This window comes from Patiria miniata, unplaced genomic scaffold, assembly GCF_015706575.1.
Source record: "Patiria miniata isolate m_02_andy unplaced genomic scaffold, ASM1570657v1 HiC_scaffold_20, whole genome shotgun sequence".
NCBI classification, from domain to species: Eukaryota; Metazoa; Echinodermata; class Asteroidea; order Valvatida; family Asterinidae; genus Patiria; species Patiria miniata.
The window spans coordinates 42,304,005-42,331,982 of NW_024037059.1; the positions used below are offsets into that span (position 1 = coordinate 42,304,005).

General features: G+C 39.3%; 1 long non-coding RNA gene across 5 annotated transcripts in view; it reads right to left on the reverse strand.

Annotated features, from left to right (window-relative positions):
- Positions 1-27,714, reverse strand: part of LOC119729309 — a 69,305-nt gene extending 41,591 nt beyond the window's left edge. For 3 of the 5 annotated variants that reach the window (XR_005271220.1, XR_005271221.1, XR_005271217.1), the window contains exons 1-3: positions 27,498-27,714; positions 10,158-10,252; positions 985-1,101 (exon numbers count right to left, since the gene is read on the reverse strand). This is a non-coding gene — a long non-coding RNA (uncharacterized LOC119729309). Of the gene's footprint in view, positions 1-984; positions 1,102-10,157; positions 10,253-23,557; positions 23,608-24,704; positions 24,804-27,497 lie in introns of those variants that run through there. The other 2 variants (XR_005271218.1, XR_005271219.1) reach the window with 2 other exon arrangements.
- Positions 27,715-27,978: the final 264 nt, after the last annotated feature.

Genomic DNA, 27,978 nt, shown 5'->3' on the forward strand with positions numbered 1-27,978 from the left:
CAGATGCTGATTTGTGTTTGGAATCACTGTTACATGTATTTCTCCTACATGTAAATTCACAAGCCTCTCAGAAAAAATAATAAAATGCATAGTTTTTCAGGCAATTCCACAGGAAATTCTTTATCAAGTCAAATTAGGGGCTTTCTCGCTGACACTGACTGCCCCCTACACTCACAATTTCTCATAATTAAATGCCATGTGCCTCGACGCGTGGTGGCGCACTGACCAGTAGCGGTTGATGTCCTACGCATTAATAGCATGTAATGTACCGTATACACCTGTATCACTTGTGCATATCCTTTATTTTAACGGTACTTACATGTATGCCTACCACGCATTGGGTACATGTCAGCTGCTGGTATGTCTTTATCGTAGATAATTGAGTTTGCCATTATGTTATGTTGGTATGGTACATGTAGGTAGAGCCTAGCAAACTATTGTTCAGCCCTAGCTTGTAATATTCTGAATCTAATCACATGTTTAACTCAGTTTTTCACATTTACATGTATGTACCAGGTAATAGTGACTGCAAGAGGGGGCGTGGCTCCACTAGACAGGAGGGTCAATCAGTTCTGGTAGAATCTGTTTTGAACACTGACTAAAATTAAGTTTGTTGTAGATTGGAATTTGCAAAAATGGTCGTGGCCAATTTCAATTTTTTTAATTTTCGTTTTTTGTACAGAATACTTATTTGTACAGAATCACACAGGAACCGGCACATTTGCATGTGGAAGATTACTTCATCCTGTTGATGGGTAGAGGGTCGAGTCAACTAGGTGCTTCTTTATTCTTACTGTTTCTGGTTGTTAAAAGTGCAGTGCCATGAGCGCCACTTGGGGATAACAGTTATTAAACCTTTTCAGTAAGGTAATTACAGCCCAAGGAAACTCAAAAGTACATCAAAAATGTAACGTGAGTAACCGTGGAATTGCCCATACGACTTCTCTCAACAAAATGAATTGACAATCTCATCAAGCAACGTACCTGCACAGACTGCAGACAATGCCCGATGCATTCCAATCCAATGACTCCAACTCGTTACAGCGCCCCCGTCTGTGCTAATCAAGCCAGCTCCGATCACCTTCCAGTCCCTCCTCTCACCTGGCGAATGAAAGACAATAGGGTGACAATTAATTCATGAATTATTGACAGTCAGGGGGCCGACTCGTAGACTGAATGGCCACACATCGGTGGGTGACGCATGAAAAATGGAACCTTTTAAACAGATGAGCCAATTTAGCATTCCTAATGTGAATTTGCACTCTGGATACTAACGTTTTTTTCAGCATTTGTTAGAATGCTCCTACGTCGGAGTCGTTGAAGGCCAAAACTGATGAAAATTAAGATCAGAGTGGATTGCTCATCCCCCGGAATGATGGTACAACCCATCAAGGCATCTCACTAGCTTCAACGTTGTGATCAACACGACAGACTGGGGCTGCGGTACTCAAGATAACTACCGAGTGAAACTCCACCGTTTGTGGATCAAGCACAGAAAACACTCGTCGTGTACACAGAACTACTTGATACAGCATGAACAGTACATGTAACGACACTTCTAAACATCTCGTGCGACAACACCTGAACAGATGGATAATACTTGATGCTGCTATTATGGAGCAAATTAAAAAAAAAAAAAAACCAGCAGTGCCGGTGATGTATTTAATAAAATAGTTGAATGCAGGAAATCGTCAAAATATGCTTGGATGAATAAGCTGGTGAGAAATTGTCAATGAAAAGAACATTTGCCGTCAATGTTTGCTTCTAGAATTCATTTCTTTTTACGAAGAACTTTGCAAACATCACCTAGGATGAGCTGAAGAATGACATGAATTCATCGTTGGAAAACTTATTAATATGAGAAATGAATGTATTTAATATTTGTATCCTTCTAAAAGGCAGGTACGTACACATACAGTATGCTATCAGTTTGAGTTGCATTTTATCATGCCCTGGCCACTACATTAACAATTGCAACCAAACCAAAAACAAAACCACATTACTCAATAAAAACTGCAGTACATTAAAAGACCATAAACAAAGGCACTTTTTTCATTATCATTTAAGAAGAATTTTTAATATTCATTCTGTCAGTGTCACCCTTCCCAGACAACTGAAAACTGAACAAAAAAGTTTGAACATTTTTCTCTGGTTTTGCAAGGGGTACTTTCTGGTGGAATTCCCTTGGAATTGCCAGAATGGTTTGTGATGGACACATCAAAAACAAAAGCCTGTCCTCTTCTTAAATTCTCCTTCCTGGCACATGTCACACAACCTTGTCCTCATTTTTAATTTCGAAAGATTCCTTGTTTCCAACCACAAGTGTGCCCCACTCTACGAAGCAATAAAGACTGAACTCAATGAGGAATAGACACATGTCCATCATGCAATAAACTGGAGAACAATACAAGGACTCGTACAGAAACAGACAAATAAGCTGGCCAAGGCTAGCTTCATATCAAATCATACACTGTATGAGTTCTCCTCCGAGCAATGGGAGAAAGAAAATCAATACATTCATTAAAACCGCAAAATGGACTATTTCTGTGTCCAGCCTGGGCTGCATGTCGCAAATAAAGCGTAATCAATCAATCCATATCTGGCCTTTTTATTTCTTTTTCCATTTAAAAATCAGTCACGTGTACCAATTTTCCTGAGGGAGCCTGACTTTCTGTGTGATTTTAGCCAACCAGATCATTGTGAAGAGAGAACTTCTGAGGGAAAATTGTCTAAAATTTAAAGAGCAACCTTTTAATCTATTTTTGTTTATGCTGCCTCCACCCTTTCTTGTGAAAAATGTGTAATTTGGGGATCAGGATCAGGTTGGCAAGCAGTGCTTTCTTCTCCTTCCATTGCTGTGACCCAGGTTCGAATCCCGCCTAATTTTTCCCTAGAATATCATTCTGGGGTTTCCTCCCACCTCCCACCGCTAAAACTGTTATTTCCTTCCACATCTTCTACCAAGTCTTATCTATCCTGTTCTGGTGCTTGCGCTGGTGGATGTTGTCAAAATAAACAAATAAAAACAAATAAACTAATTCAACTACATGTAGATGTTTACAATGGGCTCAAATGAACGTGATTAAAACAAATGCTAAACGTTGTCTAACTGCAGTTCATGTATGCAATAAGCTGAAGAGAAAAAATCAAAGTGTTTGAAATGTCTGTTTGTGTGAGTACCTCAACTGTAATCCAATGTGTCCTGCCCATAACACATTATCCTGCCAGCCTATACATGCCTGAGCTGACCCACATTTGTACATGGGAGCAAAATGCAAGCGCCATTTCCTGAAATAAAGACTCATTAACTGTCACTGAAATCAACCCAGTCTCTCTCACCAGCTTCTCAAGTCTTGAAGCCTAACTCCCCCTATACCGTGGCCCCACGGCAGAAAAGTGATACCACTGCATCTCTTAATTCACTCATTTCCCCAAAGGCAAATTTAATTACATTAATTTATCAAGCCGAATGTCAGCTCCCACCCATTAAGGGCTTGGCTGCAGACCCATGTCCAGGCTGGCCCCCTCCGCCGTGCTCAGTCTCAAAGACCCAAGACGGTTCAAGCTTTCTCTCTTCTTCTCTCTGTCAACAAATTTTGCTGGGCAAAGATCAAATCAAATTTCCTACTAAAAGGCGTCCTTCAGAGTTTTAACAAGTGACCGTGTCCACAAGGTTTACAAAAGAGGGACTCTATTGCAATTTTCTTCTTCTTTCAAATGAGTAATTGATAAAGAGTGAATGCTTTGCTTTTCAGACAACATGGGAATTGGATATCAAATAAGCGAAATCTTCCGTAACGATCTACAAAGTAGGTTTTTGTTCAGTGCAGTTTACAAACTACATGTAAGTTGATGTCCAGCAGCTATCAAAGCAAGCTGAAAGACAAGAGCTTGTTGCATTGGACGGTTGGATGATGTCACAGTGTGTCACCAAACTTCAAAGCATCACTCAAGACACATGCTACGAAAAGTGCTTGATTTTGAAAACATTTCAAAAATATCAAAAATAATATCCCCCAAGTTTAAAAAAATGATGCCTGACTGAAGCGTAACACTTATGCCCAGTGAGCCCTGAAAATGTGCCTAATGCCTTCTTGCAGTAATGGCAATAATATTGATGCTCATCATGTCTAGTGATGGAGACACTCCATTATATTATTGCTTGCAAACTATATATCAGAAAGGTACAAGAATGACACTGTGATGCATGCATGGTTGGCTCCAGAAACCCAGAGCCTCAAGCTTCCAACCCCCTCCAGCCAATCAAACATTGCCGGCACGATCTTCGCCTCATAATCAAGGACTTTTCCTCCGCGTCGATAATCCGTTTAGGAAATTGAACTACAGTCCCGCACTCATCCCTGCAGTCACAATTATTACCCCAGCGCTCTTTCCCCGCATCTCTCTCCCCCTCTCTCTCTCCATCTCACTCCCACCGCGATGCCGGGGACAAAAGCACGTAATTACTCAACTCTCTCCACTATTAATCATTATTGAACGGCACTGAAGTCCTTGGCACACAATGGATTCTGCTAGGTTACCCGGGCAACTCAAAATGATAGAAAAATCCCACCTCCAACAGAAAAAAAAAAAAATATGGCAGACAAATGAAGAAAAAAAAAGTTGCATAGCTGTGTCTACATGTGTAGTCATGTCGGCGGTTGATAGCGGAGTAGAAAATTGCCAGAGCTTCTGCCATCCCAGGATTTATTGATTGCCGTTATACGGACGTTCATAATTTTCTCGCCAACAATGAGTGCGCAGGGGTATGATGTTTTGACAGCGAGCTTCAGTGAGGGGAGGGGGGGGAACTGTTCCCCCTCGCACTCAACATGCATATCAAAGGTCGCTTACTTGTATCGCCGCTGTGTGATCAGCTGAAAACTAGCCTGGGTATTACACTTTACACAAATCGCAAGGATACGAGAGGTGGTTGTGGAGGGGGGTGTTTGGTCGGTTGGTGGGGAGAGGTCCCATCATCCAATCTGCCCACCGTGCAAAGCCTATTAACACAGAGCACTGGACCAAGCGCCGGGTGAAAACAGCAAAATTGGTCCACAGGAGTGCTGCCAGCGTTTCATTTCCGCGCACAATTAATGCAGGGACATGCACGGTGCTAGCCCAACGGGGGTGTTTCTGTCTCAGCAACACTATACAACGCTAACCACCTCACTAGAGTGGAGACAGAAAAAAATCAATTCGGTTATGAAAGACCCTGGCGTATCTGTCATCCGAGGGGTGTTCATTTACAACAAGTGGAAGATAGTAATTACACGCTCTTCCGCGGGAAAATCTCAGTTGCGTATAACACATACACAGGCACTGGGGCAGAGTGTGGGCAACGGGATATTTTTGTTAGGATAAACTGCCAATGTGTGTCAGGCTTTCTCTTAAATTGCAAACTGCTTCCATGATTACAATGTATACAGGGTCATCAATGATGACCATTAAATGATGAAAAGGAATGAAAAAAATGAAGGTGCTCCACATTACAAAGCAAAACTGTACACAACATGCAATGCAGTTTAAGTTGGATTTAGCCAGATTTTGGTCAAACAAAATCCATGAGGCATTGCCTGATTCTTCATACAAGTGAACAGTGATGTGTTTCTAGATTTCAGTTAAGACAGAAAAAGACAACATTTTCTACTTTCTTGTCTGACAAACTTCCAACAAATTTGTTCCAGTCTTAATAGTTAAATACCAGTCATTTTCAATAATAATAATAATAATATAATATAATAAACAGTTCTTATATAGCGCATTATACACACACACACACACACACACAAATGTCTCTATGCACTTTAATAAAATAATGCCCCTAAATTCAAGCTCAAAAGTGTCTAAACCTAAAAACTTAACGCAGAACACAATTTTTGGTGCAGGATTATCTCCCCCATTTTTTTAATTTTCAGTAATGGAACATCATTAAGCGCCGACCAACCACGGCTCGAGGCCCCAAAAAAGCCAGCGTCTCAGTTCATCTGGACTGTTCAGATACATCCAAATTGGCAATTACACACAGTGTGTGCCATGAATATTCAATGCAATTTTCAGCGTAAGAATATCTTGTCTACTCACTGATTCTCCTGATCACCACAGGGGATGAAGGAACAGTTGCAATGGGAATTAGACAAGGTTCTGCCTGTCTACCAATCCAGAGAACGAGCAAGCATTAAGACATCTTTTATACTTTGCACTGCATGGATGGAGTCTTTAAGCAGAAGAAAAGAAAAAAAAAACTTGTGTGAAAATTTCATCAAGAGTTAGAAAGGCCCAAGAGCTATTCGACGCTAATTACATTTGCTTTTGTGTCTAGGAGCAGCGTTTAGACATTACAGTAAATATGAACTGACAACTGCAGCAATTTTTTTTGTTCATTAGGGAGTGCGGAGAATCTTTGACCATGCAGGCCAGCCACCGTTTTTCAGAAGATTACCCCTGGAGCAGAAATGAAAAGTTAATGTTGTAGCTTTGCCTAATGGAAAGAAATCTGGCTCGTGCCTTTAGGATTTAATTTTTAGCTGAAGAAATTTTACAAATAGTTTTCTCTAAGTGTTATATCCAACTGTAGGTGGCATAAACAATGTAATTTATGGGCAGCAATGACTCAAATGTAATATAAATTTGGCAAAGTGCCATCTTGGCAGATTGCCAAAAGTTGGTGACTACCTGACACAGACAGAAAAGAAATTATTTTGGTGTCTTTTCACATCTAAACGAGTGCATAATGGAATTGGCAAACAAATGCCTCAATTAGGCCTACAGTCACTTTTGTAACAGTTTACAAAACTATGTTTCGACTAGAAGCCGGTCATTCTCGAGTCTATGATATGTATGCAAGCAGATTCGACAATTAGCCTAATTATGCAAAATAAGACTGCGTCTTGACCTCGAGGGTCAGCGGGTGCCTTGTATCACGTCTTCTGTAACCTGTTGTTGTATTACAAAAACGTGGCAGGAAATTGACCAATCAACAGCTCAGTCCACATTTCTGATCAAAATGATGTCGAAGTCGACTCCGATTGACTTACGCACAGGGTCGCTTAAAATTTGCAATTTCAGATAAATCATACTTGTGCAAAACCAATCCGAAACCGAAACTGACCCGACCGGACACCGACTTCGGCCTCAGGAGTATTTGTACTTTTTACCTTGCATGCTTAGTCTCAAATAGCTTTGCTCTCAATACTGATAACTCTATAGGCAATTTATCAGACATTGATCAGCGATTACCAGCTAATCATTAAGAAGGGTCTGATTGCTCAATACCCCCTGAAAACATGCATTTCCCCCTCCTCAACCGCGCACAGCAAACCATTAACACCAAGTGCACTTTCCAGCTCCTACTCAGGCGACAAGACCTCAGCAAGTCCACAGGGACCCCAAATTTCATTTTGCCATCTTGCTCGCTACCAATTTCCATGCTTTTTCAGTCCTTATATGCGGACATTTGCAAGGATGCAGGCTCCTTCCTGCTTAGCTTGGCACCCTGGAGAGATTGCTAAAAAATGCCCCCCCCCCCCCCTAAAAACTGGGTTATCATATATAAATCCGGTCCGAGGCCCTAACCAGATTGGGTTCTTCTACCCGAGCAGGCACGGAGACGAAGGAAAACGTTTGGGGTTGTTTGGACATCTCCCAGATGCCGGAGAAAAAAAAAGAAGAGAAAGATGGGGAGAGGGAGACTGAGAGAGTTTAAGACCAAGTTTGCCCTGGGGGCTGTTTTTACGGAGAGCAAAAGCTGGCAGGATAGGGCAGGGGATTTAAGTGCACAGGATCTTATTTATCTTCTTGGGGAGATTGCTGATTACCGCTCCTTGAGCAAATTGTATGATTGGGATAACGAACTTTTGTTTTCATTACTGGAGCTGTGGTGTTATTATGTCTTGTATGATGGTATGATTTTATTAATTGTAAAACACATGTTATACCACCAGCAATGTTTTGAAAGATGTGTACAGAAAATGCACTCAACACATTATCAACAACTTGAACACTTGTAGGAAGGTATCCTCAAAAACAAGCCCCTTACAAACTTCTTAGATGTACATCTTCAATAACACCTGCATGAGCCTGCTCCTAAGTGTACATCCCCAACAAAAAACAAAAACCAATTTTGGTTCTTAACATCATGGATATCCCTCAATAAGCTCTCCACGTCCCCATTGGGGGGGGGGGGGGTCTACTACACTTTCCTCTTTTCTCATCTCCGGAGGTGACAAAATACAAGCCTGATTTCATGCATTATTCATGAACTTCCTGCACACTAACAATGGGCAACGATTCATCAATATTCCATCCCTGCCCGAGGGCCTTTTTTTCCTCGCAGTTCAATTTTTTAGATTTTTTTTTTCATATTATATTTTTCTATCTTTTACTTTCACGCCATGGCTAAACCTGAACACACAATTCAAGCCCCCTGGGGGGTTTCAAATACACTGCCTGGGCTAAAAGCAGCATTGCAACCCTAAAATTTCAATTTTGCCAGCCTTTTTTTTTATCATGGACCTGACGGAGCCCCCTCTGATCGTCAGTTCTCAGCGACACTATCTGTGGCTTCAGTTGATATTGATCTAAACTGTCACACAGCGCTGGCACTCTGTCAGTCGCCGGCGGGGGAAATATCTCACCACCGGATGAGGCACAGATGCGGTATTAGCGGCAATATTTTGTCTCTTTCTCCTCTCTCTTTTCTCTGTCTCTCCTCTTCATTTCTGTTGCTTCTGTCTCTTGTTCTGATCCTAAAATGTGGTAATGTCATCTCAAATGCAGCCCTGGGGAACCAACGGTAGATTGACTTTGCTTATAGGACCAGGAACCTGGTGTGTTCTGGAGACATGCCAAACATGCAGTATTATTGTACAGGCTGTTTATATCCTACAAAATGAATGGGCTAGCCATATTTCCCTCATCCTAATCTCAACCTTTTCATTTTGTTCCAGGCAATCGTTATATTTTCCCTGATGCAAGATTACCGAGATCTTCAGTCACAATTCTTCATTCTTCTCACTTCTCAAGACTCTCTAAGCCAATAAACAACCACAACCACCAAATGTCCACAAATCCATTCCAGGCCGTCCAATCACAACCACTCCCAACAGAATCCTAAATCGACACCCAACCAATCAAATTCCCACAACAGTCATTACCCTCACAATCAGGACTACTCAAAGTAACTGCTGACAACACCAAAGATTTATTACCACATTCAAGAAACTATGCACTTTTTTTATGGAAACGGCACACTTTTCAACACAGAGCCCCAAACAGTGCAGGTACAATCTGTCTAATTTTCCCACATCCACACAACCATAAACTTTTATAGTCCCCTGGCATTAATTTTGTTCCTCCGTGGTGAACTCCAATGTTTTTTGCCCCAGTTTCTGGGCAGAGGGTAAAAAAATGGAAAAGGCACATTTCTGAGCAGTTCTGGTTATCAGGGATCTGCATCTTTACTGGTAGTTATTTCATTGTTTACATTCATCATTGCACAGCATTAGTGCAAAGATACTACAAGTACTTAGTGTGTAACAAATTCTAAATGGAAGAGCATGAAAGAAATACGCATATGTACATGTACATGTAAAGCAGAATGCAGCTGGTGCATGTATGTACATGTGTGTGTGTTCCAAGATAAAACAAATAATTGGTTTGAGATAGCGAAACTGCCAAAATGTAAAGATTGGAAGGAGTTGATGGATGCGGGCATCTTATCTCTTCAGATACTGCCATCTTATCAATCAAAAACCTTTACATGATCATCACTCCTGGTCTTTTTAAAAAATTGCTAACTGTGTACATGTACATTGTTGTAAACAGCTTTTCAGCAAAGTTGTGAATACTTTCAGAATCTCATGAATTTTCTACCCCCCCCCCCCCCCCATTGCCTTAATTTTCTTGCGCAAAAGAATTACACAAAAGCACCAGTTTGCAATCTACAAATGCTGGGCTGACACACACTGGTGCGGACAGAGATGTTCAGCCGGGTGTGTCTTAAACACCGCCTTCATCAAACCAACTAAATAACACTATGGCTTGACCATCTGTCATAGACACTCTAGCATTATAAGGGCAAGGCATGTAACATCCAATCTTTTTCATCTTAAAAAGTTTGCACAGAAAACAAGACATGTAGACATTACAGTGCTCACCTCATCTGCTGAGATGCAAAGACTCATCCGCTTTGTGCCGTATCTTTTGGAGTCTGAGCTGAACACAAAATCTTCTTGTTCCATCTTGAATGGTCCTTTAAAACAGACACAAGTGTACATGAGATGATTAGAGCAATCAATGGCAATCTCAAGGCATTAAGTAGCACGTTCCTGCCGTTGTCGGTAATTTAGCGCATCAATCAATGAGGCATGCTGTTGTGTGTGTGTCTTTAGCGTGTGTCACGTAATGTTGCGCATCCCAAACCTGTTTGCTTTGTTCTAATCACTAATGACACGTATCAATTACAAGGAGTGCACTTGGCTGCATGTCGTCAGTACCAACAACATGTACGCACTAACTGGCAATGTGGTCAGAAATACTTATGTATGTGTTTTGGCACATAAGTGTTCGTATATATACTGTCTTCACAGATCACATTACCAATTTCAAACAACCAAAAATAGAAGATCACAGTTTCAGGAGAGCAAAGACATAGAGTGAGCAGGAATATGTCACCGGTTTACATGAATGAACTAGCACCATAGAAGTTTTGTGTTTCCTGTTTCTCGATTAATTTGCTTGTGCATCCAGAATTTCCTTGTTCATTATTTAAAGCAACATCATATCTGTATCTTCCTAATACCGTGGTTTATTTCAACATTTTCAGTTACTGGGTTCATTTCAAAAAATGTTGAGATTATAGGCTGTGTAGAAAAATAGCTCCACAAGGTTTTTTCAAACTCTGTCAACGCATGTAGTGCAGCTTGCACTGTACTTAAGTTTGTTCAATCTCAATTTTATAAAATATGATTACCACAGAATTTACTTTTAAATAAACGGTCATCAGTTCATGATTTTCAGAGAAATGACTTAATTTTAATAACAGTTATAGCGCATACTTGAAATTTACTCTCAGATTCCTGTCACAAAATTAATGCATGGACTGCTATCAGCAGAAATATTAATTTAGGACAATACAAACTGAAAAAGTTAACAACACAGCATATTTGTACGAATAACACGTAATGAACTTGAGTGCAAAGAAGTGTGTGAGACACGGCAAAAGTTAAACAAAATTCACTGACAGACATCTGATTTTTATCAGTGAAGTCCATCTACAGTATATCCAGTTCAACCCTGGTAATCTGCACACAGACAACTACCCATCCAAGAAAATTACACATTCCACCGACGATTCTAAGCAATTTACAGCGGAGCAAGTGAGGTGTAAACCCGGGGAGAAAATTGCTCCCCAAATAAAATTTTTATATTTTAATCCAATTCCGCAAATCTTCTGCCAATCTCCGCACTCTCCATCTAATACCCCGACCAATGCGGTGTATTCGCTCAGGATTAAGTCAGTAATTTCAGCAATGTGCCAGGGGCAAAGAAGAAGTTCACATGGTATCACAAGAAAAGAAAAATCCCTTAATTACTCACACTAATTTTTCTCTCCTGAGCACTGAGGCGTGTGATGGCTTCCTTCACTCTCAAAATTGCACAGCGCTAATCACCGAAGCTCTAAGGTTTTTAAATATTCTATAGTCATCAAAACTTGAACTGGAGACAAGAAAAAATTATTGGCTGATTTTTTTTTTTAGCACGGCGGCTTTGGGCCCGAGGATCCAGGTGTCATATCATAGCTGCTTGTGCGATAACATCGCTACTACCTTTGACGGTTACCGACACTGGCCCCCTACGACGTCTGTGTCAGTCCTGGATAATTGAATCGACGGTGGGGTTAATCGACTCATCAATTGATTGGAGAGCTTTTGTTTCAAGCGGTGACAGGGAGGCGTGCAGCCATCCTGTCAAAGATGGAGAAGTGGGCTGTTGAGTGGACAAACCAGGGAACAACAGTACTTATGTACGTTGGTCAGCAACAAGAGAATACCGGTACCAGGCTGATTGGGGAGTTAAACCTCGCAGAAAGAGGCCATTGAGGCTTAAGGAAGCACTAACAGAAGCCTACTCACATCCGCCACTGTGGCTTAATTATTCATGGTTTAATCAACACTCTTAAAATTTATCCTTCGTCTGGTCAGGATTTTCCCCTATTGAAAGAAACCAATTTGAACAAGTTAATTGCCTTGTTGCATTTGTAATGGGAAAGTAGTCAACTGGAGTCTTGAACCAAGCCACGCATTACTGCTGTCATTAATTAAAGAAATTTTGTCACAAGAATCCAAGACTGATCACATCAAATATTAACAGGAAAAATTACAGACTTTGAGATAAATCCATGATTTACATACAGATTTCAAGTAACAAAATGTACCATATAATATAGAAAAAAGGTTCTTTTTATGTTAATTGTTCGCTATTTATGCTAATGATTTCTACTTACTCTTTGCTCAAATCGAACATTGAAGTCTTCTGTTACAAATTTATATATGATGTTAAAATAATCAACTGATTCTAGAAACAAAAGCAAGGAATTTTGATTGAAATGTGCACTGGCGTACAAATTTGGTGATTTTTATATGATTAAACAAACTGAAGTTTTCCCTCCACAGGGAATTCTCAGGAGATTATTCCGCCCCTCCCCCTAAAAAAAACCATCCCTAAAAAAAAACCCTACACTTTTTCCCACGGTCACGAACTAAAGTTGAGTAATTATTTACAAAAATATATGCCCTACAAAGCAATTGTTAAAATGGCAGTTGTTTGCGGAGAGAAAATCTGTCTAATTATTTTCCCGGGGTACTCAGTCACATTACAAAGAATAGAATTTGAAAGGAACTGCTGAAATTGTTTTGGATGCCGCTTAACATCACACGTAATTGGTCTCCATTTATCCTCCTTGAACATTTCATCCAATCACAACCCAGCATCCTGCAAAATTGGCCGTGTCATTCACAAATAATTCACACACACACTGACACACACATACCCCCCCCCCCAAAAAAAAGAGGGAAAAGAGTTGAAATTGTTTTGGGCAATGCTTCAAGTACCTGCATAATTAATTCTCCCTGAGATGCCCCAACCAAGCCTTTAATGGGCAGAGTCCTGCTACCATGACAAACAACATCCAGGGCTCAATATTTCTGGTTGAATAGATTAAACCAAAGCCAGTCAGAGTATTGAAAAGGGAACCCAAGTAAGAAAAAAATGCCTGAATATTATGAATGGGGGGGGGGGGGGAGAATTATCGTTATCAGCCCCTCAGGCCAAACCGAAACACCAGGTGCAACAACTGACCAAGAATGGAACCCTTGAACCAGCAAGCAAGTTGTTAGCTTTTAGGCAGTCACCTAGCAACCACTTATGAAATACATCTCTTTCTTTCCTTTTTTTTTTTTTTTTTTTTTAAGGTAGGGCCAAGTCTCCTAGGCTAAAGACAGCCCATTCCATATGCATCATTTATGGTGTTGAATGTTATGCAGATGGCGAATTTATAATCAGTGCCAAAAGTTTTTGCTGGGTTAAGATACATCATTCATACGGAAACCAAAATTATAATTTGAATTTTTGGTAGCTACATGTATGTCTTTCTGAACAAGGATGGCATTCCAATTTGTTAAAAGAATGATCATGCACAATGTACATGTACATACGTGGTGTTTGTGCAATTTTAATTTACTTACATGTATACATATTTTGATGCAAAATCTCCTTTTTTGAAAATATAGCCTATTAAAATCCATAAGATGCATTAAATTATTTCATCTTTGATTCATGTTATGGTTGCGGGTTTTTAATGACATTTCCGGGCACTGTAAGTAACATTCATCACGAACATTGCAAATTAAAATCTTTCTTCAATCATAAATGCTGTGAATGGTTCAAGACAAATGTGTTCTACCGGTACTTCAGACATTGTCATAAAATAGTAGCAATATGGCAAATTCAGAAAAGGATGACTTCAGGACCGCAATTGAGTGAAACCTATACAGACCATGTACACCAAACTGCATGGACAAATGAACACATGTCACAATGGAATGTCAGAGAGTAAACGCAAAATGTTTGAATAAAAAAAAGAATAGTACCCTGAACAGTAATATCAGTCCATCAATTATGTTCCTGGGCAATCAGAGTGTTGAGCAATATTCAAATATTCTATCAACCGAAAGAACGGTTGATTCAATTTTTCCATAAGTGGAAGTTCCAAAGTACTACAGCACACAGAAAAAAAAAATTGGAGGGGAAAAAATGCTTCCATTCATAAAAAAAAATTCAGCCCGCATGCATTATACACGCCTGCCTGGCTCTATTGTTGGGAAACTTTATCTCTCCAGCATAGTCACGTACTTTAACAACTCTCCGATGCTACTCTTAATTCTGTCAACACTGGCCCATTCTTGACGACATCATGCCAGGCTCGCGCTCTGTGCCCGCATGGATCTGATTTGCATTTGAAAAGACCGGTCGTGTGCCGCGGAACCAGGGGGGAGAGAGCCCGCCTGCCAGCTCAGGTCCAAACCGCCTGGGAATACCGTCCGTTCCATTAGCGGGATGAGTTTCTGAAATTTGGTATCGCTTGGCTGGCGTTGGGTTTCATCAAGGCAGGGCCAGCGCGGCATCAGGATTATCATGGAAAGTGACACGTCAAGGCATTGGGGTGGAGGGGTTGGGATCTCAGTGGAAGCAGGGGGGGGGGAGGGAGAGAACAGAGTGGGGGAGGGGGATATATGAGGGCAGTTGATGTCAGGTTTATGTGTCTGTTTGATCATTGGGGTGGAGGGGTTGGGATCTCAGTGGAAGCACTAGGGGAAAGGGAGAAGACTGAGTGGGGTAGGGGGATATATGAGGGCAGTTGATGTCAGGTTTATGTGTCTGTTTGATCGCCCTTGCATTTGAAAAAAATGTGCAGCAAATACTGTAAAAACAAAAAAAATAATGGGACACAAAAATCAAGCTTAATGTGATGACCCCAACAGTTTTGCCTTGCCAAAAACCTTACGTAATCTCTTTTTTTTTGGTACAACCATGTTTCCTCCAACAATGCAACTGTGTACTGCAAGTGGATACCAGTGGATAACAAGCGGTTGCTGTGAGCTCACCACAGTGTCTGAAGCAAAGAAATGGAGGATTCTTAACTTATAGGCTAATGAATTTGAAGGAACTTTTAATTTGTTTCCACTTTAAAACCACCTTGACAGCAGTCCAAAAAGAAATTACAAGGAATCGTATTTTGCAATTCCTGTCCTGAAAGACCAAAAGAAAAATGGTTATTGGTTTCTGGATATCTCTAGGGTCAGACATAAATTTCCACTTGGCCAAATAAATCCATCACAACCATGACAAGTGTGAACTTGCAATTTTACAAACTTTACCACCGAGGTTGGGGGTCTGCACACATTACAAGTGCAATCATCCCGCCGCCCGGGTCCCTTTTCATCACTTTTCTATATCAGGGAAGCCCAATTATTATTATAGGCCGAGGCATTTGCCAATTTGGACAGCATTAAACATTTATGGTTATATGCGAGACCCAATCTGAGTAGAGGCTGAACCCAACCCCCTACACAAAACAGATGTCGGCAACATGTGGAACAATACAGCCTGTTAGGGATCTTGATGATATTTATTTGCAATATAATCCACATATGCATCTGACCAATGCAATCAACATTATCGGCAGTAATTCTGAGAGGGTTCTGGAAATCTAGTTTGCAGGATATCTATGACATTTCCCTCACGGAAATAAAACTGAAATACACACGGTGTAAACCCCCCCCCCCCCCCCCCCCCTCCCCCACAAATACAGAATGCTATACATGTAAACTAACAGGTGTTTAATCTGTGCTATTAAATTCTATGGTAACATTTTATTATGAAAGGTTGGAGACTGGGTAAAACATGTACTCTTCCAATCTCTTCCAATCTACATGTAACAAAATTGTAAAAGTTTATGGCTAAACATATGACCAAAATTTTTTTTTCAGTTTCCAAGCTTTTTAAACCTGCATAGTTCTTTCCTTTTCACAGGCTACTACGCTGCTTTTTTTAAGTTGTTTTGTCTTGAAGTTCAACTTGACATGGTGTGTCAAATTTTCAGTTAAATTTTCTTTTTTTATGGGTACAATACCTACTGAAATTGCTGAATATGTAGTACAAATATTGTTACAACTTACAATGCAGACATTGTAACCTTGTCTTTTTGTCTCATATTTATTCCTCCCCTCCTGAACAGCTAACTCCAATCCTGGCCTCTGTGTCTACCCCAACACCCCCCCCCCTTCAATTTCAACCTCTACAACAAAAAATATTTCATTCATCCTTGCACATTCATTCATAAAAAAAATCATAATGATCACCATTCCTTCGTCTATAGACAAGGTCTACACAGCCTATGCAATTCACAACTACCACTAAAAAAAATCATCTGATACCAAAACAAGCCACGTCTGAGTGGTTTTGATAATTTCCCCGGCTAACACACGAGTGTACCATCCAATCAAAATGCAGCATGGTGCGTCTAACCGGAAAAAAAAACTTGAGTGGAAGAAGCCGACTCTGGCGACACAGGGTTCTAGTCCATCAATCATAAAGAAGCCCATTGATAGCGCAGTGTTAGCCAACCATAGCCAGCCATTCACAGACTCCCCATCTGCCAGCACCAAGCGAAGGCTTCTATTCTCATGCAAATTAAGCCGCTACACGGACACACAAAATGGACTCTGGGAGATTAGGCTCTCTTGCAATAGCCGCAGACCGACCATCTGTCGTGCCAATTTGAATACTAAACAAACTCTTATATCGCCATGCACATAGTTTTCTGCTTGTCTATATTTTTTTTCATTTCATTTAAAGTTTGAAGATAATACAGAGGGGTAAAAAAAAAATACTGTGCAAATAAACTAAAATGTACTCAGTGGGAAAATGTTGGCTCCTATTTGCCAATATGCACGCTCGTTAGCATCATCCAGGGACGGTGAAATGCATTTGATTCAAATGATAAATTGAAAACCTTTTTTGTTTGCGTAATTTGTTTTCAAATCGATGTCTCATATTCGTTTTTTTTTGTGATTAATATAATTTATTTTGTCATTTACATTTTTAAACCACAACCACTGATGATTTGACAACTATTGTTGTCAAGGACTAATCAAAACCTCAAGAACAGAAATAAGAAAATGTTCTTTCATTTCACCAAATACTCATACAAACACATTTTAGGAATGGCTGGATGAATTAATTAAAAATAAAATTAACTTGCATATTTTTTCATTTATTTTTTTAAGTTTCCAAAATCCAGGAATAATACTGCACATGATGAATGGGAAGTGGTGGTCAATTCAATTCACACTGAATTTGGACAGCCAATCCCAGAATCCTATCCCAACGAGGGAATGGGGGAGGGGGGATTTCAGTAACCCCGGGATAAGCCCACTGAGCAGGACAACCGGGCCTCGCTAGGGTCAAACTAGCTGATCATCCCACACCCAAGATGAAAGAGAAAATGGCAAGCAGGCAGCTGCTTTCATAGCATAGTACCAATGAGCCATGTATGCAAGCACACGGCCTAATCACTGGGCCTTAAAAGCCAGCTCCATCATTTATTTATACTCAAGATGCACACAGCTTAAGCTGTCAAATTTCAGTTCAATCCCTAGAGGATTCCAAGCAGTGGCTTTTTAGTACATTTTGGAGGCAATTTCAATCTGCTGGCGGTTAATCATTAACAGACATTTGCAGAGGAGTACTGTCTTTCTCTTGTTTTTTTCTTACCATCCTAAAAGTGTAAAATTTGATACTCAATTAAATTTAAATGCAACTGAAAGTTTCCTCATTTGATTATATTTTCTAATGGCCACAGAGTTAAGGGGCAATTTTGGATCTTGTTCAAATTTCAGTGACTTTTATGTGTAAAAATGGTATTTGGAAAATTATACAAATTTCCCTTTTGTAGCATATTTTGGTTACTCTGCAAGTCAATCTATTGTAGATTTCAATAGGGACCAATTTCACTTCGGAATAATTGCATTCAAACACACATAATATTTAATACATTTATGACCCAAAACCAACCAAAGTTCATGAACTGGTGAGTTTGGAAAAGTATTTTCCTGGCAGTAGTATGGTTTCATTTTGGGACAATCAAAACTGGCAAATTCTACAAAAGGAAGTTCCTGAATGTGTTCTTCATTGTGTTCAGACAGTAACAACAAGGAAGCATTATGTTGTTGCAGTTGTATAGCAAATAAATGAAATGTCTACATCGTACAGGCCCCTCATTAATTTTGCTCAAATTCCACCAACTCATCAACCCCACTCTTCATCCTTCCCAGGATGTTTGAAATCTTCCCAAAATGAAGATTAAATGTTAAGTTAATTTAGTATCTTCTAATGAGCATGTATAACAGCAAAATCAGACATCATTTTATGAAAATAGCACACTAACACATATTGTAGAGGGGCCCAAAAAGCTTTTAAGCACTTGGGAAATGTTTGAAGTGCAATTTTAAGTGCAATTACTGAAATTCTAGATCATAACAACACATCTGGAAAAAAATGGTTTCACTGCAGTGACTTGACTACTATATCAATTGCAAACAATAATGGTGGTGAATGATTAATGTCATCAAGAAAAAAAACAGGTTTGTCAGAAACTCCTATGCACAGTTACAATGTATAGGTCTCTCTCAAATTAATTAATGATGTCACTTCCTACAGATTGTCACGTGCTTCGGTATTTTGGGCGTCAAATTTTCATGACGTACAATGGCTGAGCCGTATTTCGAAGAAGTTTCAAGTATCATGCAAGCATTTAGAACATTTTGCACACTGCGCGCACACGCACCTGATGGCACTGAACACGCAGAGTGCAATTTTCTATATGAAGATGGCTGTCTATAAGTTAGAGGGGTCTAGTAGAATCTGTGAAACAGAAGTTCCACATACTGACCCAGGAAATGTTTCATTGCTCTGTCCATTCATCTGTTGTCTAGCAGATAAAAAAGTAAAATTAGGACCAGCAGCAAACTGCAAGCTGTCAACACATAGCCAAGAATAATGAGCAGTAATTTGACAGTTACATGGGGAAGTAATCTTTGCTGGACATTTGTCAGGTGGAGAGAGGACTGTTGGATTGATAAGGATGTTACAATAACTGGCAGTTAATTGGTGCACATTGGTAGTTCCTCCTGTTTTCTGTTTCTCGCCAAATTGGCACCAGGACCTCATAGTGCATACCTACACAGTAAGGCTCGGAGAGACACACTGTTCAATTTATGCTTCCAATTTCCACAACACTAAAGGTAATGGAACCACAGACGTGACTGAATTCACAGATTTGAGTGAATTGCTGGGGAAAGCCATTAGTACAGATCTGTGCACTTGAAAATCTTATTTTAACACCAGGCAGAAAAAAAATCTATGAATCTCTGATTGTGATACACGGAATATCTGGGGGGAAAATTGAAACCTACAAAGAATGGAAATCTAAGGCCCTATTCGTAAAAAAAATAATTGAATACTCAAGTACTAACTAGCTGGTAGTAGTATAACTACAAAGTGTTTGCTTTAAAAAGGAATCATTATCATGGCTGGATATTCCTCTAGCAAACAAACTACAAACTGAATTTAATCTTTGGATTACTAGTGCTGGATAATATTAAATCTTACATTAGCGTTATGGCCATTGAGTCATACACAGAGACTACACAGCAGAACACACTAGCAAAACACATTGTCTCATTTGCAATTGTTTTAATGGATTGACACGTTATCCCACAGACTATTACATTACTTCATTGCATGTAATTTAGAAGATAATAGGCATCAAACAAGCAAACAAACCGCACTAGTGCTGTGCTGTGGCCAGTATGGATGTGTACACAGGCCCACAGACCCCAGCGCATGTCTAATGAAATTGGACGGCTGCATTATCAAGCAAAGCAAGATTATTTTTTAGTTAGCTCACCCAAATGGAATTGCCCAGAAACACCTGTCACAGTTTGCTTCAAATGAGATGCTAAGTAGCAACACAAATTTGCTAAGTGCAGAAAAAAAATTTCAGTTAAACAAAAAATATCAGCCGAATGTGTACAGTCTGCAATCATACATGATTTTATGCATTCTGGTTAAAATTATTTGTTAAGCAACAATTCTTAAAAAAAAAAAAACACTGATCTGTTGTCTCTGCACGAGCACATATGACTTATCAGAGTTCCTGCACCTTTAGGATTTATCTCCACTAACTGTAACTTTTCCATGACCAACGTTTTGAAAATCCATGACCTAGATAAAAACTTGTTCCGTGAAATGAGCTTAACAGAAAAGGAAAAACAATCAAACAAAGCAATAACGTCCTTGGAAATGACGCATTTTTTTTAAGTATAAAAATAAGATTTTTGATTCTAATTACTGGTCCTCACAAAATTGCATGACTTTTCCATGACTCGTGTCATTTTTACAAACGTCCATGACTTTTCCAGGCTTGGCTAATCAAATTGCGTGGCATTTCCATTCTTTTTTCCAGGCAGGGGGAACCCTACATGTACGTACATGCAGAATGCAATTACTAGAAGATAATTTTGATCACTGCAATGATAATAATTATCTGTGTGAATACCTGGCATAAACTCAGCAACAGTTCCAACTCCACAGAAACAATTTCACCCAATGTTTGCAGATTTGCAACCACTAGGAGAACCTGTGCTGCCCACTGACAACGCTAGACCACTGTTACTATCACAGTCACACGACAGAGAGTACTTTGTTGTCTACTCTGTTGACTTCCCTCACAAGCACACTAACCCAGTTCGGTATTCCAAAATAGTCTGGTGCATAGCAACATTTAACATTTTTTTTTTCAGGATAACCGCGGCAGATACGTGCACACAAGGCTATGGGGGACGTGGTAACCAAATCTGCATTCTGTGCAATTTTTCATGCAATCGAAAAGAGATAGAACTTTCGTTTGCAAAAAAGTCTTGACACACAAGACACCTCAAAACACTTTGCTGTCCAAAGGTTTTTTGCAAAATGTTATAATTCAGTACACGATGATCTCTTCAATTTTGCTGGTACCCCGCTATGTTTTTGCAAGCATACTATGAAATTTTTATCTCACAAGAAAAATCGGCAAATCTTGATATATAGGCCCATGGAGCTATGCACAAGCACAGTTGGAATACCGAACTGGCTTATTCAGTAGACACTCTAGAGTGAAAACCCCCTACATGATTTTCCAACTACCTATATCTGACAGAACAGCGTCAGAAAGATTGGGAATAATGTATGACCAATCGGTCCAAGCCTTGGACAGTCTCAATGTCAAGCTTTCCCAGTTGATGACAAGGGAAGCACTTTAGAAGATGAATTTATGAATTATTGAGTCCGAGATTTTTGTCTTTTTGTACACAAAGTGCCAGACATAAAAATATTGTTTTTAATACACCATACAGTATCAAATTGTCAATTGATGTTCAAGGAAAAGAAAAGCTTCAATCCAGTATCTGACTGCACAAACAAATACCAGCATTTTGTACGGGGGTGGGGAGGGGGTTTTCAGGAATATGAGGATGAGATGACTACTTTTTTATCCAGATTTTATTTTATCACATTTGGTGGTGTATTTGTAGCTTTAGAAGTGAAGAAAAATTACATTCAATTGTAATTTATTGTAATTTTGCAGCAATAGCACAGACAATAGCACAGAAATTCAAGAACAAAAACACCAACTGAAAGATCAGACATCGGAACTGACGCACTCCCAAATTTGTTTGCTATGACAACCGTGTAGTTTCATTCACTGGTTAAGTATTTTTTATTGTTCCAGGCACAGCGGAAGAAAGTGAAAGTTAAAAAAAAAAAAGCAATAGTTACATCCTGACCGTGAACGCTTCACACAATCCTTGATATCTGATTACTAAAACTGATTTTCAACAAGAGAAAAGAGTACAACTGCTAAACATTTGCGCTGTTCAAATCATGCTGTTTTTGCACTGTTCAAATCATGCTGTTCAAATCAATTACAGTTTAGAGGTGGGAAGAAAATCCCATGATATTCTAGGGAAAACCAACACAATCAGGCAGGGACTGGAAAACCCAATCCACATGTTGGCACAGGCCTGATTCAAACCTGGGTCACAGGGGTGGAAGGTGAGAAAAGTACATGTACTGAAACAATTGTCACACAGCAATGAATTATCAAAACTAGGAAAACATACAGCTGCACGTCAGAATTATCCTTTATTTTCCAGCTTACTCAACAATCGTTTAACAGGGTTTGCACATAAAGGCTTCAGTTTGTAGACTCACAAACTGAAGTTCTCTGAGACCTGCAGGTGGTTGGTTGGGTAAAGTTAATGGTGTTGTGTGACGGCGCCCTCTGTTGGTTTATCTTCAAGACCATTCCATTTTTCATATTCATGGAAGTACTACATTACATTTTGTTATCAATGCCTTTACAAAGTGAAACTACTGTACACAAGTATATGATGCCAAGCCAAAGTCGTAGTTGAACATTTGAAGTATTTATTTTGTTGTGAAACAAACACTAGTTCTTTTGGTTTTCAGAATGAAATAATTCATTGATGTAACTTGATCATTGAGCGAAACTGGAAACTGATGAAAGAAAAGCTGTTAAGATATATGTGTGTAAATTCTTCAGGAAAAAGCTTTTTTTTAAAAAGCATTTTTTTCTTCACTGACTAACAAGAAAAGAATGGTTTCCTACTTCAACTTTCAAGCATAACATAGACCCTAATTAGCCTCTTTTTTTGCCTACACACAGTATCGTAAAGAACAGAAATTGAGGTTTGTACTAAATAGTGGTGTCAAGAAACAGCCCCCTCTATTGCTGAGCTGTTAAAGTGCAATTGTTGCATGGGTGTATACATGTACACCCAGTCTTGTACCACACACCTGTTGAGCAACAGTTACTATTGGGAGCGTTTGATCCATAAGTATTTCCCTAACAATAGAAAACTTCCCTATAACTTGGAGCCCACAAGGGCACAAATACACACTGTGTACACGCATTTATGCTGGACTTTTGCATTTAGCGGGGGGACAATTTTTTATGGACACAGAAATGAATCAGACCACAATGTTCTCCACGTTCAAATAACCTGCTGCATTTGGTCGGGCAACGCATTATCCACAGAGGCACAAATATTTACACGCCTGGGTTATGGCTGTAGTATGCAGGAAATAAATTGACTGTTCAGCCACTCACAGGATGTCTCAATAATTTTTGCTGCGTACGAAAAAGCCGTAGGGTTAGTACATGTCGACTATAATACTGTGTAAGCAGAACATACTATTGCATTCAGCAATATTTAATAACCAAGGCCCTCTTATGATTCCTATTAGGAATCATAACCATACTATTTTTTTTTCGCATATGCTATGGCCATAACCAACATGATTCACCATGCATGAACGCTTAAATTTGATAGGCGCATAAGGGAACGAAAATCTACTTTTAAACTTTGGGACTCACCTACCGGACCGGTACATGTAAGTAGATGGCGTTGACACCATGGTGTATATCTGCAGGATTAATTTTGTGGAAAGAGGGCAGGGTTTTGATTTTTGAGGGAAACTATGGGGTAAAAACAATGACAGCTAAAAAGCACATGAACATGGAAACTCATTTTAAAAATGCGCCCTCAGGTGTTCACAACGTTTAAGCTGGTTTGGTAGAACGTCGCTGATTTGTTGATGAAAAGTTCCATTTAGAAACCAACTTTTGGACTCAATTAAGTAGAGGACAATACCATTTTGAATAAAGTTCTGCAGGATTAATAGGCCTATTGTGGAAAGAGGGCAGGGCTTTGATATTTCAGAGAAATTATGGGGTACAAGTGACGTCCAAAAAATTGAAAATGATGAAAACAAACTTGGCAATAGTGTCCGAGCAGTTTGGTAGACCGTCAGTGATTGGTTGATGTACATTCTGTAGGGCAGCCTGCTTCCCTAACTAGTTTGGTTCCACATTAGAAATACTATTCAGAATCGTTTGGTCTTGGAACCAGACCTAGCTTCCATACTGTGGTGCAGTCAGTGTGTCGATTCGCATGTTTGTACCAGAAAATCAGGTAAGAAAGTCGGGTCAGAATAATTAAGGGTCAGTATAATTAATAGAACGTGCTCCAAGATTGCAGACGGAAAAAATGTTGCAACCTGACGCCACTTTTTTCTTCATATATCATCTCAATGAAGGTCGTTCATTGCAAAAATGATGATTAGACAGGAATCTGGGACTGAGAAACATTTCCAATTTTGTTAGGAAACACTTAACTTAGAAAATTGTCTTGACTCTCCATAGTCCATATGGACTCTCCATAGTCAACAAGCGGCGGAAGTGGTGTCAGGTTGCATTTTTTCCTTGCAGACTTTTGGGGAAGCTACACAACTTTTTTAAGAATAATAATAAACAGGAGGTGTCTTCAACCACTGAACTACACAAACCCCTAATTCTCTCCATCTGTCCATAGATAGACAGTTACTGAGTTAGACCATGTGTATGAATTCTTTCCCCTCGCCTTTTTTCCGACAAAATATACACGTGTGATCGCGTTACCTTCCTCTCCTTAAGTTTCAGCGCATCACTGAAAGCCAATGTCCAGTTAAAAACAAAAACTAACCTTTGCTTTTGGTGCCAAAAATTGTCCACTTCGTGACGTCTGCTTCCAAACTTTCCGCTTCATCACTCAACAGCAAGCGGCGCTACAGTACAAATGCAGTACAGGATCTTTGCTCAACAGGTGCATTTTTTTTTGCGCAGCGCCCTCCATCGATGAAGAGAGGAAAATACTTGGGATAGAGGGCGCCGTATCAACACAACGGTCTACGCACAGACATTATGTCTGTGGGTCTTCGTCACGCATGCAGCGGACGTATCAACACATGGACGAAGACCGTTATGTTGATACGACGCCCTCTATCACAATTATTTTCCTCTAGAAAGTTTTTCAGGAAAGGAGCTTGGGGGGCCGCGGGAGATTGTTTTTACTTGTTTTTATTATCTTAAAATACATGTAATGTTATTAACATTGATTGTGAATTTCAAGGTGCATCGGTCACGATACCGTATGTGTATTTCAGTGTCTTCCACCGATGGTTACATTTTATGTTGTGTACCCGTAACCTTGTGGAATAAAATAATTAGGATTATTCCGTCGTTAAATATGGCATACCCAGAACTCGAAGAAACATAGCAATTCGAAAAAAATAGCGCTGAAATTTATTTCAAATCGACGCTCACATAACAAGAGGGGGAAATCAAATCAATATACCCCCCCCCCCCCCAAAGAAGTACAGGTAATTTTGACATTTCCATTGTGTGCCAGTGAGTTGGTGATTAAAGCCCCGCGGGTCTAGACACCATTCATATCATCAGAAAGGAGTTTTTGTCTTTAAAACGTTTAAACTCTATGTCTCCTAAATACTTGACTGTTTTCTTCTCATGTTTTGCACAATACTAAGATACAAGACAGAATACAAATGTCACCTTGAAAATTCCTACCTCTATAACAGAATATTATTCTCGAGACTATTGCTGTCACTGGAGCATAAATTTGGAATCCTTTTCGTGCCCAGCTCAGAGTTACACGGTCGCTGCCTGTTTTTAAGACTGAACTTTTTAATTACTTATATTAACATTTTTCATACTTCTTTTATTTTAGCTTCTTTTTTTTGCTCGTTTTTATTGTTTAAGTATTTGTATTCGTTTCTTTAAATAATGTTTAAGTATTTGATCTGATGTGTTCTTGGTTTACTTGATTCTTCGTAATTCTTCAACTTCTTAATTTTTTTAGGGATATATGTTTGTTTTTATACTTTTCTATTTTTTCCACATTTTTTCCGTACTGAAGTCTCTCTGTTTGTCTATTGTGGTTTTTAATTTTTTTTTCTTTTCAGCGCTCGTTTTAGTGACGTTATTTTACCGAGAGAGTTGCTTTTATCTTCCTTAGATTTTGCTTTTTTGTTAATTGCATATCATTTCATTGTTTTTTCCTTCTTTTTCTTTTAAAAACCTTCCATTTTTAAAAAATCATATCATTAGTTTATGTTAAGGCAGGGCCCTAATGAAAACCAGTTTTTACTGTTTGGGTTTACCCTGGACAAAATAATAAAGGAATAAATAAAATCAGTTTGGCAATCGTCCTGCGTACAGCGCCAACGACTCAGCTCTTAAGTTCTTGTACCACAACGGATTTGAAACCAAAAATTGAACAGGAAGAATATGCGCTGAATTCAACAAAACGATTACAAAATTAATGTATCCTTTGCTTTAGGTACTTTTATCTAAAACATAACAAAGCAAAACAAAACAATGCCATCAAAAATTACATTGAGATTGGATGGAATTAACAATAGCCTGTTTCTGTAAAATAAAATCATTACGAAAAATGAAAACAAATTAAAAAAAAGAGCATTATTTTTTTCATTTAGCAGGACAAAATATAATGTTAAAATTGGATGTGTATCAATATTGTTTTAAATCCAATGTTCTACAATTAAAGTTTTATAATTAATGTTTAAAAAAAGCACCAGCGGTCCTAATGAAATTGATATAAACAAATATATCGAAAATGATAATTATGTCATTGTTTTCATATTCCAAATCACAAATGGCCATTTATTTTGGTCTGGGGAAAATTGTGAAAGCTCTTTGTTATATTTCACACAAAGAACCGATATAACTTAAAGTGTTTTGGCGCTGAAATCCCAGGCTTTTGTGCTTGGCGGAGACCCGGGTTGGCTTTTTGTTTTGTTTCAGACCAATCGCATCTGTCCAGCTCGGCCAGGCGCTGCAGACAACAATAATGGGACAGACAGGCCGCGCTACGAACAGCGCGTCCGAGTTATCAACTAATACAATAAAAACATCCTTGAGTTTGATTTGACCAAGAATATTCCCTGTCCAGTAAATTACCCTCCCCCCCCCACTAAAAAAAAAATGTTTTCTGCATCAGCTTTTTACCCAAAACCATAAGAACTGCAAGATGTGACAAAAATGTGATTGAGCAGACGACGCAATGTGAAAGTACACACACAAGGGATGGGGCACCAGGCTTTGGACAAAGGATACGCCTACCTCACAAAAACAAAGGAATGAAAACCAAAACCAAAACAAACAAAAACCCAGCGCTTAAAAAAAACAGGAAAAAGATTGTTTTGTTAACAAAGACAAAGACAATAAGGCTATGTGAGACATGGTAAAATGTAAGATTATATCGAACTGGAATGCAATGCACTTTTCATAAACCCATATCAACCAGAGTGCAGAATTCGAAGTGCAAAAGTTGGCGCCCAAAATCGGATAACAATAGACCGGCGCACGCGTGGTATATTCTCGTCCATTCGCAACAAAAACGGACATTTCGTAGCTCTCAAAATTTAACTTTTGGGGGAAAAAACACGAAAAGACTTACCCGAGCTGAACACTTGTTGAGTCTGTGATGATTTTCTGTTTCCGTCTATTTTTTCGTTGTCCTCAGTCGCTGTGGTTGTTCACCCGGAAGTGAACAAAGAGCCCCGAATACAATGAATCTCGCTCGTCGTTCACAATAAAAAAAAACTCCTCCAGTTGCTATGACCTCAGACGATGCATTTGCAGGCGGAGATTCCGCCTGTAATCCATCGCGTATACGAACAGTTGTATTCGTCAATTTCCTTCGTGAAACTGTATTTTTTGAAGAGTTTGTTTTTCCGATAATATTGGTTTTTCAGCACTGTTGCGAAGCGGATTCCATGACAAAAGAGGAAATATACTGGAAAAACTCCTTCCTTGTTGGTTTTTGCAGATTCCTTGTTTCCTTGAAGCAGCTCAATACAATAAAGGTGTTTAAAGCCTTGTCATTTTCAAGAGTACATATTTCTCTTTAAGATGGCAGACAATGAAAGAAACTGTTT